This window comes from Rhagoletis zephyria, unplaced genomic scaffold (assembly GCF_001687245.7).
Source record: "Rhagoletis zephyria isolate East Lansing unplaced genomic scaffold, Rhagoletis_zephyria_1.1 Rzeph_scaffold_00677, whole genome shotgun sequence".
NCBI lineage: Eukaryota > Metazoa > Arthropoda > Insecta > Diptera > Tephritidae > Rhagoletis > Rhagoletis zephyria.
The window spans coordinates 62,269-81,742 of NW_016157761.1; the positions used below are offsets into that span (position 1 = coordinate 62,269).

At 34.3% G+C, this 19,474-nt stretch overlaps 1 protein-coding gene across 10 annotated transcripts in view; it reads right to left on the minus strand.

Moving 5' to 3' along the window:
• LOC108361003 (uncharacterized protein CG43867) overlaps window positions 1-19,474 on the minus strand; it is a 174,599-nt gene that overhangs the window by 43,222 nt on the left and 111,903 nt on the right. The window contains exon 1 of one of the 10 annotated variants that reach the window (XM_017613536.1): window positions 16,015-16,076. The exons of the other annotated variants lie outside the window; for them this stretch is intronic. The gene's annotated coding sequence lies outside the window, so the exon portion shown is untranslated. Of the gene's footprint in view, window positions 1-16,014; window positions 16,077-19,474 lie in introns of those variants that run through there. 10 annotated transcript variants of the gene reach the window in all.

Below are 19,474 nucleotides of genomic sequence, written 5' to 3' on the forward strand. Positions count from 1 at the left end.
AACTTTTGATTTTGAAATTTTAGCAAAAGATTTTGGTATATTTATTTCACAAATTGTGTATTTTTATTTAAGTAAATAAGAAAAACATGAACAATCAAGAATATGTGATTAATTTTGCGACAATTTAATTTTGCAGCACTACATCTACTCATTGTCGCCGGCAAAATTAGAAATAGATTTAATTTGGCGACGTCGACAATTGCAGTCCTGCAGCCAAGATGTCGTGCTGTCGTCAAAATAATTGTGTCCGTAAGAACGTGTGTATTTAAAATTTGACAGATGCTGCTTGTCGCTTGCTGTCGTCAAAGTGTTCCGAGCTTAAGGCGTACTTTGGTGGTTAATTTAGGAAGCGAAGTGGGGAAGAGATTATTTGCTCACGAGGTGAATAACTTGCGCAATTTCGAAGTAGACAGAGGCTATCGTCAAAGAACATTTATCCAAATCGAACGATGGATGAAGAAGTCAACTTTCACAAAACCTTGTTTTTTGAATTTTCCGTATTTAATACATCTCTGAAAGAAGGGCAAAATTGTTCACCACTTGAGAAATGCCACGCTCCTCGATATATGAAATATATAGCCGCAAAAAAAGCAAAAAATATTTACATAAAAAAACGCTTTTAGAACGAGTGTGGGCTGATGAGGGTACGATAATGTTCTGCGCCCTCAAATCATTCGCGAAGATATTTTGATTTTGAAGACAGAAAAAGCTACACTCCAATTTGCTTTGGTGAAGTGCTTTGCAACAGTTCTTTCGCCATTATTCTGCCAGCCACTTGAAGAAGGTGGAAGAGTAAAATTATAAATACAATTTTTGAAGTATACGGGAAAAGCAAGAAAAAGATGTACAAACACACACGCACACTAACACAAGTATGTACTGGTATATCTAATAAGTACATTTTAAGCATCACATCGCGACTGGAAGGCAAATCAACGGGAGGTGGAAGGCAGAGGAGCAGAAACGGTGCGCGGCGCTGCATTGCGTTGACATGATGGAGCGAGTGTGGACGCGTGCCATTAATAACACAGCGTACTTAAGGTATACTATAAGTGTATGTATGTATGCATGCATTTGTATGAAATCACTTAAGTATGCAACTAAATATGTGTACAGGCTTGTATGTGTGCAGAGGAAAATTGATGGCTATAAATAAGCAGCGCAGCGGAGCATTGCAGTGGATAGAAAGACGAGCAGACGCTACGAACGCCAAAGCAGCAAATTATTATTTTTTTTTGATAAATCAAGTAGCAGCACCGTGCTTTGGTATAATTTGAGATATGCGTATAATGACAAGAAAAATAAAAGGAATTAATAAAGCAAAACAAAAAAAAAAGACGAAAAAGCTAAAAGAATAAGAAGGGGCGTACGCTAATCCAGCCCCAAAAAGCATTTGAAGACATTTAGAGTGCTGGCAGCATGCCCACATACATAAATTCAGCGGAAAATTATATTTGTCTACTAATTTCTTTTAGCTTTCATTACATCACATTTGTATAGCTTTCAGAAAGAAAGCGCGTAAAATTGGAGTAAGAAATGAAAATCTAAAAAAAAAATGGCTTTACTGTTGGGGTTTAGAGAATTTTAATTAGAATGCGCGGCAGTCAATTGACAATTTTGTTTTTGGATGCGCCATGTTTTTGATTGTGTGTGTAAGTACTTATAGTAGCGGTAAGCTGACTGGCTGTTCGAAATCCTCCTGCAGTGTGATTCTATTCTTGGAATGTTAGAGAAATTGAGAACGTTCCGGCCGAATGTCAAAGGGGAGATTTTATTAAGTGAGCTCTTTTAAATTTTTAATTTAAATTTACAGTGCGAAATTTATCTTCAATAAATTTAAAGAAAAAATATTAAATTAAATTTTCCCACAAAATTGAAAATTTGAAATAATTCCGTATATTACTAAACGTGCGATATGAGCAATGAAAATTTGAACAAGGACATATTTTTTCATTAAAATTTAAAATTGACAATGTGGAAATAAAAAAAAAATATTTACTATATTAATTTTTTAATAGTTAAGTAGAAAGTTCTCATTAAATATGTAATTGTTGAAAGTATTCTTTAAACGAAATTTCTTCTGAACAAAATTGTCTTCCTAATAAATTTTTGAAAAAAATATAGGTTAAGGATTTTTTTAAATTTTTTACACATATTCATAAAACTTTTTGCAGTTAAACTATAAATTGTTTAACTTTATTAAAAACACCAATTGATTAGAAGTCAAGACTTTTTCAAAACTATTTTAACAAATTTCAATAAAATATTTTTAGTTAAAATTTTAATTTTTTACATATGCTACAAAAACAATTTAATTAAAAATCTAGATTACTTCGAAGAATTGTTTACATAATTTTATAAAAAAATATTTTTTGAGTTTTTACAGTAATTTTATAAAAATATTTTTGTTCCAAGTTTATTTTTTTACTAGAAATCCAGACTTTTTCGTAGCTTTTCTTTTTATAAATTCATAACCATGCATTAGTTAAAGTTAACATTTGCTATGTTGGTAAAAAAGAAATTTAATAAGGACTATAAACGTTTACGAGATGTTTTTAATTGTTAGAAAAAAATTTTACCTAAACTAGACATTTATATATTTTTTTTTTAATATTTCAACAAACATATTTTTATTTAAAAATTCAATTTTTTAAATTTATGTAATTCGAAATCTTTACTTTCTTGCAAATTTGTTTATAATAAAAGTTTAAAAAGTCTTTAAAGTTAAAAATAATTTCCTTTTTGTTTGTTGTTGTTTTCGACAGGGTTAGCGTATGATGTATTTTGGAACGAATTTCCGTGATCCCTTGTCAAATTTTATAAAAAAACTAATAAAATAATTTTAACAAAAATATGTAAGCCATGTTTTATGCGCCTTTGTAAAGGTAAACTTACTGATTATATGCTTGCGATTTTTTAATGCAAATGTTATCTTTTCTCACTAAAATTTAAATATTTCAGTTCCAAATTTACTAATTAAATTTTTTAAGTTTAAAAAACTTAAAAATTTCTTACTGGTATAAAATTAAAAAAAAATCTTTACGTCCAACTAATTTTATATGGACAAAATCGTAAATCTCTCGATAGGAATAAGATAAAAATATGGAAAAATCTGGTTTCGAAGGTTGACATAATGGTCCGTAAGGGAAAACAGTGCCATTATATAATCATTATATTCAACCCCCAAGAACTTTCGTTGAAAAATAAACCTTCGAAAAAAGTTAGTACTTTGCTGGCTAGCTCCAACAAAAAAAATTTGGTTTTTGGTTTTATGAACTTTTCTTGTATATTTTCAACCGAACAATTCAAATTTGTTGTCAAAAGTTTACTAAAAAATCTTTTAGATGCTCATTTTTAAAATTGCAAAGTGAATCTAAATTTGAAATTTTTTAAACATTTTCTATTTTAAAAAAATATACGAGGCAGTATTTTTTAAGTCAGAAGGATTTCGTAAAAAAATGATGTCATCTCTCGCTTCACATTTTTTATGGGTTCTATACATGAAATAAGCTAACACTTATTGGAGGTTTTTTCTAAAGAACGGGTACCAAGAAAACTTTCTTAAACAATGCTTTCCCTATACACAAAATGTTATCCCTTAGGATAATAGTGTAAGGTTGGCACTTATTTTCGATTCTACACAATTTACCTAAAACGTCGCAATATGGATATCAAATGAAAGGTATTGTTGAGAACTTTGGCCAGAAAATATTTTCGATAAGGGTTGCCACGCTTCTATGTAATACTAATTTTTATTTTGTTAATTTCAATCAGCATTTTTATGTATACACAGTACGTATACGCTCAGGATATGTACCATTCATTCAGGCATATTTCGGAATAGTGTTGCCACCTAAATTTTGGAGTAAGAAATTTACTTAATAGATATCAAAATCCATTTTTTTCCAAAATATTTTTTTAAAGCTATCCAAATTTTGAAAACTTTAAAAAGTATATGCATTCCGGGCAAAGCTTGGTCACCCTGGTACTTTTTCTTAAACTCTCAATTAGAATTGTTAAATAACGAATGCATACAGATTTGTTATTTCCTTTCCAATATTAAAGCGGAAGATTTCCAAATAAAATTCTATGACTATGTATGGTATGTACAAAAAATTTAAATGTAGCAACTGAAGCACCGATATAAAAACCGATTTAAAGTCATACACTAAAATAACAATAACTCCGAAACTCTCCGAAAAAATCTACCGCAAAAATTTTGAATGCCAGAAAAAAAATTTTTTTTTTGTTTTTTAATTTGATACCGTAGATATTGCAGTATTTTTGTTTTGTTGCAAATTTTGTTAACTTTCTCCAACCCTATGTATTTTTCAACTTCCATTATTTTCCAACTGAAAGCTAATGGAATATCTCCTCCATCAAGAGCAGCAAACATCATTTGCCAAATTTCTTCAGCACACACACACACACACCAGCACACACACACACACACAAGTTGTGTGGCATCTCCGTCTCCAAGACGAGCGAGCTTAAGAAGAGCCAGCCAAAATTCCCCATATGTATGTATGTATGTATGTATGTTCTTGACTGCCTGTCTCGGCGTGTTTTATTTAATGCGTATCTGGTAAACAGAAATTGAATTGAATTGTCACATATCCACTACGCAGGGAGGCATGGAGGCTGACGGTACATGCCCACAAATGCGAGCATATTAGATGACAGCTAACGGAAATGATGCAATTTCGTTATATAACCAAAAGTATGTATAGATAAATGCTCAACAGGAAATTACATTCGTGCAAATGACAGCGAAATGCAACAAAGCGTATGAGCAAATACATACATGCACGCACGCTCGACCCATACATCTTTATTTGTGGAGCATCAGCTGTTCGTTGCGGCAACTGTCAATTGGGGGTAATGATATTTACAGGAAATTTGATTGGATATTATTCGAAGATGAAGATGCAATGAGCGAAAGAAAGCAGTAGGATAGGTTGTGGATAAAGCTGAAGAATTTATTAAAATTTTATAAATTTCTAAACAAACAAAAAAAGTGAAAAAATAATAATTTCTCAGCTGCCACAATGCATCGCTTAAGCCAGAGCTCAGTCCTTCACTTTGAAGTAAAAAATAAAATAAAATAAAAATCCGCAATGTGCCTTGCAACTGTGCGTTCGCTTGCACTGCAGGCTTATCCCTCATTTTCCAGCTAAATGCAGCTTAAAGAGTGTAATAAAATTGTTAAGCTGCTGATAAAAAAAATATTTATGACCACTTAGCTGGAGTTATGAGCAGATTAGGTGCAATGGTGCACGGATGAATTGGAAAAGCCCTACTTTCATGGAATTTGGCGTCGTTTGAGAAAAATAAGTACCATATACATATGTAGGAGATAATGGAAAATGTATTCAAGGTTCGGTCTTCTCCCCCCTACTATGCGCGCTGGTTGTAGACGAACTTCTAAAAAAAAGCTAAAATTCAATGGATCTAATCCATATAGCTATTCAGATGACTTTAAAATCTACAGTGGCGAAAATATATGTAAATAGGGAAGAGACATTTTAGCATTCTTTGACTACTTTTCCTTCGTTTATTTAATGTTTAGAATTTTTTTTATGAAAGTGTAGCTCGTTATCTAACAAAAACAATGTAAGTCAAATTTTCTAACTTTGTAGAAAAATTAGTTAAATTCAACAAAATTTCATAAATTTTTTTATCCATTTAATAAGATTTCTGCGAAAAATTATGAGTGTGCAGTTTTGTAGCCCATTAAATTTTAGTATAATACGCTTTATTTTAAGTAGCTAAGACTTACCGTTGATTTTTGGAATTTTTTTTTTTTTGGGGGGAAGGGGTTGCTCATTTTTTCCATACAAAAAAATTGTCGATCGTACTTTGTATGGAAGAAAATGAGCGAACAAATTAATTTCCAAAAATCAACGGTAAGGCTATAAAACTGCCTATTCAAAAAAGAAAAATTATAAAAAATCTGATTCAAAAGTCTCAAAGCTACCGCACGCGGTAGGCTGGTTTGACGGGATCTCATGCGCCAGACTGCAAACAGCCCTGAATTCAACTCTCGATAAGCACAATGAAATCCATCATCTTCCCATACCCAAGAAAAAAAGGAAGGTTAACTTGACCCAATGTCTAGGGGTGCCACTATGTAAAGGGATTGCTATTTCATAATGGCTACAAAGGAATTTTATGAACGGAATACAAAACGACTAAACCGATATTTAGTGCAATTTTTGTTAAAAAGTAAATATTTGAGTTGAGCTTTTGGAATTGGTTGTTTATCAAAAGACTTTCTCTTTCAGATGCCAAATCGCAGCGCAATTTACTCGCTTTCAAAGGCAAAATTTAAGAAAAGAAAACTAAATGAAGACACTGCTGAATTTCTAAAAACATCCTTCCGCGATTTTGGAGAGAGACAATTGAATTCTGTCGGTATTGCAATCTTTTTTATGTATGTATGTGTTATAAAACATAAATTTTTGTTGTTCTGTAATTGAGCTCTTACTACCTATAAGGGGAGCGAACCAAGACTCAGAAGAGCTAGTTCATTGAGCTGAACGAACTAAAAGTGAACTAATCCTCAAAAGTGAACTAAAAAATCCAACTCTACTGAACACTTGACAGGACACTTAAAGCGAATATATCAACGTTGTGATATGGAGCTTTCTGAGAAGGCGAACTGCAGCTTTTTGTTTTGGACAGTGATTGTCCATGTATAGGTACTATTAGTCTTATAGACCTTGGGAAACCAATAATGTTACTATTCAGTATCCGGAACCTGACATCCTCCAAAGTGCTTAACTACTTAAACAGCCTTGAAAAAATTATACTTTTCTTGTTATAATCTTTGGCTTTGTAGATTGAAAAAATAGCGTCCTCTGATGGTGCGTGTAAAACTCAGAATGCCTTCCGTGTTCTTCCCAAAAAAACTAAGCTTGAAAGATGCTGCAGTCGTTTGGCAGACAGAAAGTCTGATGGATCTGCAGGCCTAAGGGGAAATGGACAGCTTTTTATTTTACCCAGTATCACTGACGGCCGCTGTAGCCGAGTGGTTAGAGGTGCATACTACCACCTGGTCTCGATCCCTAGTCCGAGCGACATTTAAAATTAGAAACACTTTTTCCTAACATCGAGTGTATTTCTGCCTCTCCTTAAACCATTTGCCGTTCAGAGACGGGGTACAATTGTTGGTCCTTCCACTTGTGTTATAACGTCATACCACAAATTGGAGGAGAAGATCGGCCAAACACTTAGCAAAAGTGTAGGCGACAAATATTTATTTCTATCACTGCGTTGCCGTGGGTGGTTGGTCTCTACATGCTGTCTTCCATAGGTTTGAGAACACCCTTCGCCGCACTCACAACGTCAACGAAAATGTGTAGTGGTTGCACGGGAAAATTCATTTTTCAGCCCCTCCATTCCGTTACTCATCGCTCCCGATATGGCGAAACCTGCCGGTCTTTGTAATTTCCAAATATATTCTTGTTGTTCCCTTTGTCCAGGACTTTCCACTAGAATAAGACCCTACGGGTTACAGTCGGCATGATGACTGTAATGTGCTTACCATAGATGATGTACGGCGACAGAGTCTATTGTCTTCCAAAAGCTCTTTTGCAAGTGTTGTAGCCATCGAAATATCTGTGATCACCACCCTCTTCATCAAATTGCCCACCATTTTCCCCGTCTCCGAGGTCTCTTATCCCCTTCTCCTCCATTTCGAAATTGAAGTAAACTAATCAATGCAATAACTAAGGAGCTTAGCATAAAGATAATTGCGAAGAAGCCATTAAAGGATTTTTCTTCTCCGNTCATCAAATTGCCCACCATTTTCCCCGTCTCCGAGGTCTCTTATCCCCTTATCCTCAATTTCGAAATTGAAGTAAACTAATCAATGCAATAACTAAGGAGCTTAGCATAAAGATAATTGCGAAGAAGCCATTAAAGGATTTTTCTTCTCCTCACACACATAATTCAGCTTATCCTTCCATCACTTCCGCGGCAAACAAACAAAGCAAGTTTAATGTCTTTCGTAGGCGCATTTCCGCAAAAGCTATATGTATTTCCTAGGTCTGCTACTTGCTGGAGAACAATACTTGAATGTTTGATGCTAATTAAAAGCATAGCTTTTAAGTGTCACAAAAACATAGCGCCAAGCTGGTGAAAACAACAACGCACAGACATACATCACAGTGTGGCTATAAAAATGCGAATGAAAATAAAAATAAAATCGCCACGATAAAAATCTGAATGCCATTGAGGCATGTACAACGCACATAAAAACGTGTGAGTCAGCTTTGGAGGAGAGAAAGAGTCAGCGATGAGAGGGACGACAAGTACGACCAAGTCGAGCGTGAGCCCATTGAAGACGACGACCCTTCTTTGGTGAATATGACACTTGGAAGCACTCCAGCATGTGACGCACGTCAACTTAAATGTCAAGGCAAGCAGACGAGCCCCGACGAGCGTAGAAGAGCAGTCGAGACGACGCAGGCGGCGAGCAGATCATTATTGAGAAAGACCAAAGCAATTTGTGTTATGTGCGCGTGGGTGGACGTTTGTGCGACTAAGAGTGGTGGTGGGTGGCAATGCTGCCGGTCTATGAAGCGCCGGCTGTAAGTTGGCAGCTCGACTTGGGACTGACAGATGGTCAGACATAGTTGGCAAATAGACTGACAGTTGAGAGTAGAATACAAACACTTGAATGAATTTTAAGGAGCGTAGATTGGCGAGGCAGGTATGGGGAGAGGAAGACTGTGAAGAGCGCGTGGGCGTATTGCGGTTTTGCGCTGGCATGCATGTGAGCCTCAGCTATTTTTTAATTAAAATGTGCTTTATGAAAGAATTTTTTAAATTAATTGCGTGTGCGGTACTTGCTTGGAGAAGAATTAGAGGAAGGGAGAAACTCTGGAATTTTATTAAGCTTCTTTTATTTTTCATGCGCAAGTTTTCATATTTTTCAAAGCTTTAAATCTTAACAGGGCAAATTTACAGGCTTTGGAGACTAACAAAATTTTAGTTGACTAAGTCAAATTTTTTTATTTTTTTACAGATGGCGGGACCCCCAGACACAGTGGAATCAGACACTCAAAACTTGTGGTTTTATAAAAGCGCTTTCAATCGTCGATATACATAGACATGACAGACCGAACTATCTGAAAATGGTGAATAAAAATAAATTTTTCGGCTTGAATTTCATAAACTTTAATAATACAAACTTATATGTATATGACAGCCCTGTTCTAATTAAAAACAAAGCCCGATTTAGTGAAAATATGCTCAGGTGCCTGCAATAAAAGTTTAAAGAAAATTTAGATGTCAAAATAATATTTAATTGTAAAGCGGTAACCCTACAAGGAGAAAAATCGGCAAACTTGAGTACAAAAAAATTTGTTTTGACAATTTTGTTTTTACATTTTTGTTTACTTGCCAAATAACAACTAAGGATTTTTTTTTTCAGAATCTTAAAAATAGTAGAGAAATATTAAAAAAAAAATGATAAACAAAATATTATCAAAGAGTATTAAAATCTTATTCAAAATAAGGATTTTTGAAGCCATTTTATTTGAAGTTATTCTTTTTTTTAAGAATTTCTAAAAAAGTACTTCCTATGCTTATTTCCTAGCTGAGTAGCGCATGTCCATTTTTTAACTTTTTTAATATCCTACTGATTTTTAAAGATATTTTTGAAACAGAAATTCTACAAAAAGAAAACACTTTATTTTTATTTCATAACTAAATTGCGCATGCTTAATTCTTTTAATATTTCTTTTTTACAAAAATAAAAATTTGCATATGGCAACCTAAGTCCGAAAATTTTTTCAAACAAAGGCTTTTTGTACTTGTAAAATAACAATTACGTGGAAACTCTACTGTAGTTATGCAAGCTACAAAATAACTTCTGAAATAAGAATTAGTTGGCAACTCATTTTTGCATCGTATTATGCATTATGTACACTTTCGAAAGGTTTCAAAAACTTTCAAAAAAACCCTCTTCTGAAAAGTTGCTTTACGTATTAAATAATAGCTTATAGAACATTTTTAAAAATCTTATAAAAAAATAAATAAAAAAATTGTTTAACAAAAAATTATATATTTTTTTATCAATTAAAAAAAAAAAAAAAAATTCTTGAAGCCACCTAAATTTATTTGTTTAAATTTGAAAGCAATAAAACGGCGAAACCTAATTTAAAAAAATGAACTTTTAAAAAAAAATTAATTGGATAAAATATTTCAAATAATAATTTGTTTTAAAAATCTCCCAAAAAAAAATTCAAGAAAAACGGAATATTTGTATGTATATTGTCGATTTGCACCTATTGGCTTGCCCGATGAAACGTATTTCTTATGAAACACCGTGTGAAAATAAAACTTTTGAACATGGGTTGCCTAACAATTTCAGTCTAGGATATGGTTAATTTAAATGATAAAAGCATTTTTTCACAACAATTGCACCCATCTGTTTTTATTTTTTTCTTTTCTACTCGATTTTAGGATGAACATTTTTTTTCACTTCTAATAATTTTCAGTGACATCAAAAAATACGCGGCAAAAATCACGTACTAACAATCGCTCATTCCACGCAGTGCCACACTCATTTTCTCTCTCTTGCGTTCGTCAAACAACCCTGCCTAACGGTAATATTTTCAATTTCGTAAATGTCACAACATGCTACATTTGTTATATTTGCACAAGAAATATTGACACTCAACGTTAATGGAAAATTTACAGCAAACATTAGGCGGCGCAAACAGTGGAAAAACGGATGGTGTGATGACTCAAACCTCTAACTTGTCAGATAATATTTTGCGGAGTTTATAAAAGGAAAATAAAAGAAAAGAAATGTAAAGAAAAAAGTGAGCATAAGAAAGCGGAAAGATTTGAGTTAGACAGAAGAAGGCGATGGGTAGAGTGAACATTGAAGAGGAAATGTGCGGCGGTAATGCGTACAGCTCTTTAGAGGTTTTGAAGTAGGGAAATGAGTCATTAGAGATAGGTTTATAATAAAAAAGATAGATAAAAGTAGTGGTAGAGGAAATATAATGTTAACAGCGGCAGAGAGGATTAGCAACGTATTCGTTCAAAAAATGTAAGACGAATGTCTTCCTGCGATACTGATGACTTGCAAAATAACTTTAAGATTTCCAACCGTCAATTGTTTTAAACGACACAAGCCTTACCAAATTTCATAAGCTCCATGTTTGCCTCCTACTCTCTTCAAACTCTGTGCGCCTTCATTCACCAAACGGCCACCCTGAAAAATGCACAACGACACTGCAGCATTTTCCGTTGTTTTTGACAGTTAATGGCAGCTAAATATAGTGTAAATGCTGTTGATATGAGCATTGCCTTCCACACAATTCTACGCTTGAATGAACAGCCAAACAACAGACGAGTTGGTTGGAGGAGGCGCAAAGCATTTGTTATGTCGAAATCAAAGGCGTAACTGGCTACAAGGAATGCAGACAAGAGTTTATTTAAAAAAAGTAATAAAAATTAGTGAACAAATTGGTATAGCAAACAAAGCAAAAAGGGTGCTACGCTAAGTAAAAGTTATTTGTTCGAGTAGCTGTGGTACAAGAGTTTTGCGAAAGACCGTAAATACACGCGGGTAAGAGCGCTGCCAATTGCAATGATAATGGACAAGATGACAGTTGCATATGTGGCTCCAACGTGCATGAGCTATGGACATATTTGCGATAAGTTGAATTTGTAGTGTAGTGGTGGGAGGTAAGGATTAGTATTAAGAAAAAGGGTTCGCAAGAGTTGAAGTTTGACTGGGAAGGCTACTACTAAAAGGGGAGACAAACAGCTGCATGAGTATGTATTAGTTGGATTTTGGTTGTTTATCTTTGGAAAGTTTTTGTGATATAAAGAAAAAGGGAGTATAAAGGTAAAGACTTTATCTTCCGTACAGATGGACTGGTGTTCGTTTGAAACTGAATTTCGCCTCCTTTACTCGAACTCTGAGATACGGCATTTGTCTTGTAATAGGAAGCCTTTTCTCGTTACAATAATGGCTTTAAAATATACCGCGATGCTCATGTAGATACCTTTTAGGGTGTTCGAATATTTGAATTTTTTCCAAAACCGGGTTTCGAGTTATTCGAAAAATTGCAATTCGAAAAACCGGTTCCCGATTTTGAAATGAAGAAAAAACCCAAACAAACCGGTTTAATTTTACATAGTTTTCATACAGTAAAGCTTTATTTTATTTAGAAAAGAGCAAATCAAAATAATTACAAAGTTTTTTTTAGTTCAAAAGTAAAACAAATAAAATTCAGTGAAAAATTGACGAATGGTCTTATTCTAACACTAACAGGCTTTTTTCGTATTTGAGTAGTGCTCTTGCCGCAGTAGCTGAGTGCTTAGATGTGCCTGCTGCCACTTGGGAGGCCCATGGTTCAATTTCTGGTGTCAGCAACACTAAAAAAAGAGAATGGCAAACCTCCGAGTGTACTTCTGTTATTAAAAAAGCTTCTGCGGAGTTGGAGTAAAAGTGTAGATCTCACCATTTGTGTCCCAACATCAAGAAACAGAACACGAATTGGAGGAGAAGCCCGGCCAAACACGTAGAAAACGTTTAAGCGCCAAACATTCAGTTTTTCGAATCAAATATGGTATACTGTTCATTCCCAAATAATCTGGGATATACTTTTAAAGCTATTTAGGGTTGTCCCTTAAATTGTAAAAAGCCTTGAAACCTTCGAAAAACTCGAAATTTTTATTGAGAGGTCAAGATTTGTATGGAATGAAAAAAGCCGGTTTTTTCGGTAAAAGACCATTTATTCGATATTCGAAATATCGAGATTTAAAAAAAATCGGCTATAGATATCCAAAAAACGGCCGAAACCGGTTTGGAAAACCCGAGTTAATCACCCTAATACCCATGCAAAGAACGTTGATGTCGCTCCACTCGTTTGTTTGGGAAATCGAGCGAGATTTAAAAAAAAAACGCTTTTAGACCGATATTCCTGACTAATGTAAAACCAGTAAGTCAAGATATGAAAGTGGTAATACATATATACACTTTAACAGGCCAATTCTGGTAACTGTTCACAGTTGTCTATTCTGGCAAATATCTTAAAAACTCTTTACCGTATTCGAAAGACTAGTTGAAAGATCTGCGAACGAGGAGATCTTAGCATTATGCTGTTGGCCTTTTAGCAATCAAAAGTAATAAATAAAAGAATTAATAGAAATACAGCAAAAATAAATAAAAAAATATTCTTAAAAATTAAATGGAATTAAAATACATTTTTATTTCTTAATTAAAAAAGAAAAAAAATTTGATCAAAAAAGAAAAAAAAATCCCGCTGGCTGATACTCGAACTCAGATCTTTTGAGCGGCACGCTTATGCTCTGCACACTTGGAGCCACTTGGGATTTGTTCTCAAACTTCTCTATCCTAACGCTCCCANAAAAAAAACGCTTTTAGACCGATATTCCTGACTAATGTAAAACCAGTAAGCTCAGCTAGTCAAGGTAATAAATATATACACTTTAACAGGCCAATTCTGGTAACTGTTTTTTACCTCATCACAGTTGTCTATTCTGGCAAATATCTTAAAAACTCTTTACCGTATTCGAAAGACTAGTTGAAAGATCTGCTAACGAGGAGATCTTAGCATTATGCTGTTGGCCTTTTAGCAATCAAAAGTAATAAATAAAAGAATTAATGGAAATACAGCAAAAATAAATAAAAAAATATTCTTAAAAATTAATGGAATTAAAATACATTTTTATTTCTTAATTAAAAAAGAAAAAAAATTTGATCAAGAAAGAAAAAAAAAATCCCGCTGGCTGATACTCGAACTCAGATCTTTTGAGCGGCACGCTTATGCTCTGCACACTTGGAGCCACTTGGGAATTGTTCTCAAACTTCTCTATCCTAACGCTCCCATCTTCTGGAGTTTAAAAAAAAGTGTCTTATCGAAATTATTTACGATCTTCTTAACAACTTCAGAAGGCATTATAAGAGTTCCACAGGCTTGGACAAGCAAATGCCAACGCGTCTAAGTCAGTAAAATCTTGTAACGATGAAATCATTGGAATTTTATTGGCATTTTCTTCTTTCAACAAAACTTAGGAAAACCATAAATTTTTATCAACCCAAGCAGCATGGGCCATGGGCATTCTGCGTCAACTAAATCTCATAAAATTCAAGCAAAAGTTGTGAAAAGTTTTCATCGACAAATTCATAATTTCCTACGCTACATTCCAACGCACTTTCAGGGCAAATAAAAACCAACCNAATTTCCTACGCTACATTCCAACGCACTTTCAGGGCAAATAAAAAATAACTATTTCTCATATAAACTGCTGTCATAAAAATGCAACGCTGCGTGCGTAAAGTTTTCGCCGCCGCTCATCGAGCGTACGTGTTGTGCCAATGGGGCGGGCGCAAAATGGGAGCATAGGAAGAGGACAGCCGGCGGAGAATGCGACGTATCCCGGCCATAAAGAATCTTTTGTAGATTATAAAGCAGCTATGCAAAAAATTTCACCGAAGCTGTATGAAGAAGTGTGTGAAAAAAATTAAAAATATGTACACATATAAAAGAGATAAAATGGAGTTGTAAATGGACATTAGCTGGCTATGGCGAAATTATGATAGACGAGAGCAGTCGAGTGTAATTAAAATGGCTACGCGTGCTGTGGCGGTGCAACGGTCGAACACAAAGGCGAGCGTAGACGCAATGGCCGAGGAAAAGTAATAGGAAAACTGTGATTTGTGGGATGACGTTGGGTGTATTGCGGCAAACGCAAGAGATTTGCATGCAGCTCGTGGTTTTTTTGGTGGCGGTGAGTGGCATTTTGCGTCGCGGGTGCGTGAAAGTTATTTTGGAAGCGTTGAAAAAATATAAAATAGCAGTAATTAATTGCAAAAATTAAATTCTAAAGAGCTCACAGAACAAAAAGGACGTAAAAAAAGAACTCAGAGGATAAGGAGGAAAAAATGTAGTAAAAGAAATAAAAAGAAAAAATATTAAAAAAGCGTAGAATATNTTAAGGTGACGATTTGGAATAATGTAAAAGTTCTATGTGAAGGCAGGGTCATCTTCCAGATAAAAACTTTTGGGAAGAGATAAAAAGAGTTCAATAAGGACATTTTATTTCAAATAATGTATTTTTGGCATTTGTTTCCGCGAAGAGCTTACGCATGACTATGTTCTCATTAAAATTCCTATTATAAAGTTTGTCGACTTTATTGGCTTCCTTGCGGCATATAATTTATTATATAGGGAAATTTCTATTTAATTCTTTTTAGTGGAGAAATTACCTTTACAAAAATACCAAACATGTTCGCATTGCAGACAACGAATTTTTCGATTTTTGCCCACTTAGGCGGCACTGTGCTCTGTATCGAATAAAAATATTGAAAGCTGCTCTAAATCACGTGGATCTAATATCAATGTTGTGAATAAGGCCTCTAACAATCTACGTTTTGTCCAAAGCTTTGAACAAGTAAAAGAATTAGCGCCCGACCACTATTTTCTGTATGTATGTATATTAGGACGGAGTAATTTGTTTCGGAAAAAGTGGATGGCATATTCGAATTCTAAATACGTTCTAAGCAAAAATGGTGAACAAACTATATACCAAAAATGACGTTTGACACTCCCAATTTTTAAAAGAAAAATCAGTGTATTATAATTTTTTCTGAACGAACGTGAGTTTTCATTTTTTTGTTTTGTTCGTTATGCTCGTTTATTTCATACAAAATTTTTTGATGTAATGAATGATAAATTTCGCCCAAAAAGTTATAATATACTGCTTTTTCTTTTGAAAATTGCACTTAAAAATACACTTTATTCGAAAATTTTGCTCCGAACAAACTACTCCGCCCTAATGTATATATATATTTAAATCTAAACTCTTTCCAAAAGCCATCTTCGAGGCTATGCAAATTATTGCATATTACATTACATCTTTAAAGCATAACAATGTTCAAAATATACTATTTTCAATGATTTCAAGCTTAAACAAGTAATGTGGTGAATAGTGAAATATTTAAACAAGTTTTGTACCTACATTTTGGAATTGTTTCAGCACTTTTTTGGCAATTTAGCCCAGTTGATGTTACAGGNATTTTTAAAAGAAAAATCAGTGTATTATAATTTTTTCTGAACGAACGTGATTTTTAATTTTTTTGTTTTGTTCGTTATGCTCGTTTATTTCATACAAAATTTTTTGATGTAATGAAAGATAAATTTCGCCCAAAAAGTTACAATATACTGCTTTTTCTTTTGAAAATTGCACTTAAAAATACACTTTATTCGAAAATTTTGCTCCGAACAAACTACACCGCCCTAATGTATATATATACCCGAATGTATATTTATTGGAATCTAAACTCTTTCCAAAAGCCATCTTCGAGGCATATTACATTACATCTTTAAAGTATAACAATGTTCAAAATATACTATTTTCAATGATTTCAAGCTTAAACAAGTAATGTGGTGAATAGTGAAATATTGAAACAAGTTTTTTACCTACATTTTGGAATTGTTTCAGCACTTTTTTGGCAATTTAGCCCAGTTGATGTTACAGACGCTTGATGGTGAAACATTTTACTTATAAATTTTGAAACATATAATTCAAAAACACTTTTAAAACCAGTAGCTGAACTTGGGGAACAGCGAGTTTACGTCGGCAGACGAAGCAATTTTTCTTTCAAACACAAATTTCTAAACACTTTATACACCACAGGTTTGTTAAACTTTTTTTTTAAGTTTTGAGCACTGCGAGATGTTGATAACTGAACTTGTGGAACACTTGCGTTTAATTTGGCAATTTTAACGCTATTGTTTTATTTGAACTTGTGGAACACTTTTTGTTAGTTTGCGAAGTATTGTTGAGAAACACTGAACTTGTGAAACGCCTTGCGCGTAGTCGTGCAGAGTTCAAGAAATGGTGTTAATTGAACGTGTGGAACAATTTGACTGTACCAAAAACTGTTGCTTATTTTTTGAAAATTTGTTTACTTAGCTTAGATTCTGAGAGCGCAATTCTTTTTTTTTTGTTAAAAGAAAAAAATATCATTTCTTTTTGTAGTTCATAAGTAATGCATCGTTTTTAATACAAGGTGACGCAAAATTAAGCACCCTATCGGAGGATGTTATAATTTAAAAAAATGGGGTCGCACATCAATCATATTGGACATTTAAGAACTAGACAGCTGCAAANACATTTTACTTATAAATTTTGAAACATATAATTCAAAAACACTTTTAAAATCGGTAGCTGAACTTGTGGAACAGCGAGTTTACGTCGGCAGACGAAGCAATTTTTCTTTCAAACATAAATTTCTAAACACTTTATACACAGCACTTGCGTAGCGAGGTTTGTTAAATTTTTTTTTTAAATTTTGAGCACTGCGAGATGTTGATAACTGAACTTGTGGAACACTTTTTATTAGTTTGTGAAGTATTGTTGAGAAACACTGAACTTGTGAAACACCTTGCGCGTAGTCGTGCAGAGTTCAAGAAATGGTGTTAATCGAACATGTGGAACAGTTTGACTGTACAAAAAACTGCTGCTTATTTTTTGGAAAATTTATCCACTTAACATTGATTCTGAGAGCGCCATTCTGTTTTTTTTTGTTAAAAGAAAAAAATATCATTTCTTTTTGTAGTTCATAAGTAATACATCGTTTTTAATACAAGGTGACGCAAAATTAAGCACCCTATCGGAGGATGTTATAATTTTTACAAATGCGGCCGCACATCAATCATATTGGACATTTAAGAACTAGACAGCTGCAAAATATAAACAGACCAGCAATGGAGCGCTCTACTCCGCAAGAGCGTGTCATAATTGTGTAGATTTTTTTTTTACCAATAATCGGTCGGTAGTGTTGGCGCAGCGTGAACATCGACGTCGATTTCCTAATCGTGTAGCGCCAATTGGGCAAACATTCCGGAGCTTAGTTGCTCGACTGAAACATACTGGAATCACACGACACTTTGCACGGCATGGCCGCCAACGGACTAGTCGTTCGGACGAGAACATTGCCGCTGTGTCTGCCGATGTCAATGAGAAAGAAGAAACATCAACTAAACGTCGGACCACGCAATTGGGTATCACCAGACGGACCCTAAAGCGAATTTTAGTGAAAGACTTACACATGTTCCCATACAAAGTGCAAATAGTGCATCTACCGTTTTGGCGATTTGGCATGGCCAGCAATTCGCCAGACTTAACCATCTCAGACTTCTATCTTTGGGCGGGAATATGCCAACAAGCCTCAGACAAACGCAGCCTGTAAGGAGAATATTCGACAGGAAAGCGAACAGTTATCACCGGACATCTTGTCGAAAGTCAAAGGGAAATGCGATAAAATGGACACAAATGTGTATCAGCACTGGTGGCAGCCACTTGACGGATTTCATCTTTTCCACTTAACAGAAAAAATTGTAAAGGTCCAAATGGAGATTTCCATCACTCAAAAACATTTTTTCTTATCTAGTGAAAAAGTGATTCAAAAACAAAATTGGATGATTAATTTTGCGTCACCCTGTATTTTTATAATATTTTAATTAAAAGCGTATTTGTTCAATGAGTCTGATATTACTAGATCTTCTAGCATGCTTTAACTTCTACGAACGAATGCATGTACATATGTGCTTTATATGTGGAAACAGATTTTTATTATTAAAAAAATGTAACTACATTAGCGTTAAATAATTTAATTTTTTCGTTTATATAAATATATTTTTTTAAATAAATTTTATTTTATNAAATGGTGTAAACAAGCTAAAGAAAAGTGCCTCTTAAATATTTTCATTAAAAAATGTCTGAAGTACATCCAAAAGGGTGACAACACGCCACATGTGACAGCAAAAGCAAACATTCATAAATGAACACCCCTGATTTCCAAGTGGAAAATGCGCTCACCATTCGAAGCCTGAAAACAATGACAAACAAGCAAACAAGAAAAATTTATTAAAATCAAGCAAACAAAAATGGGACAGCGAATACAACTCTAGTAGAGAGAATTCTGTGCAAATAAGAAAATGTACACAATTTGAAAAAGAAAACAAAAAATCATAATTACAACGGCATAGCTGTTAGTTAAACACAATGGCAAATGCTGATTAGATGAAGCCGTGATGGCCTTGGCTTTAAGGGTTGGGGGTAGGTTACGCAAAATGTAAAAGCCACGGCGCTGAGTGACTGAGCGAGCGGGGGTGAGTGAGTGGTGAGCAATTGGGAAATATTCAAAAACCGAGGTGACTAATACTGCATTTTTTACACAAACACACACACACTCGCACGCACCCAGCATATGAGGTGTCAGTTATGACTCGTTTATGGCGGGGTTCAACTCAACGCTGCATGTGCGAGGGTGCGGTCGTTGGTTGGTCTGTGCGACTGTAAATGGAATGAAATGTAAGCGCAAGGCTAAATACTGGCTAAATTTAGGTTGAATTCAGGCTGCCAGCTGATCCTTGCTGTGAATAAGCCTAGTTATGCATGTACATATGTGCAT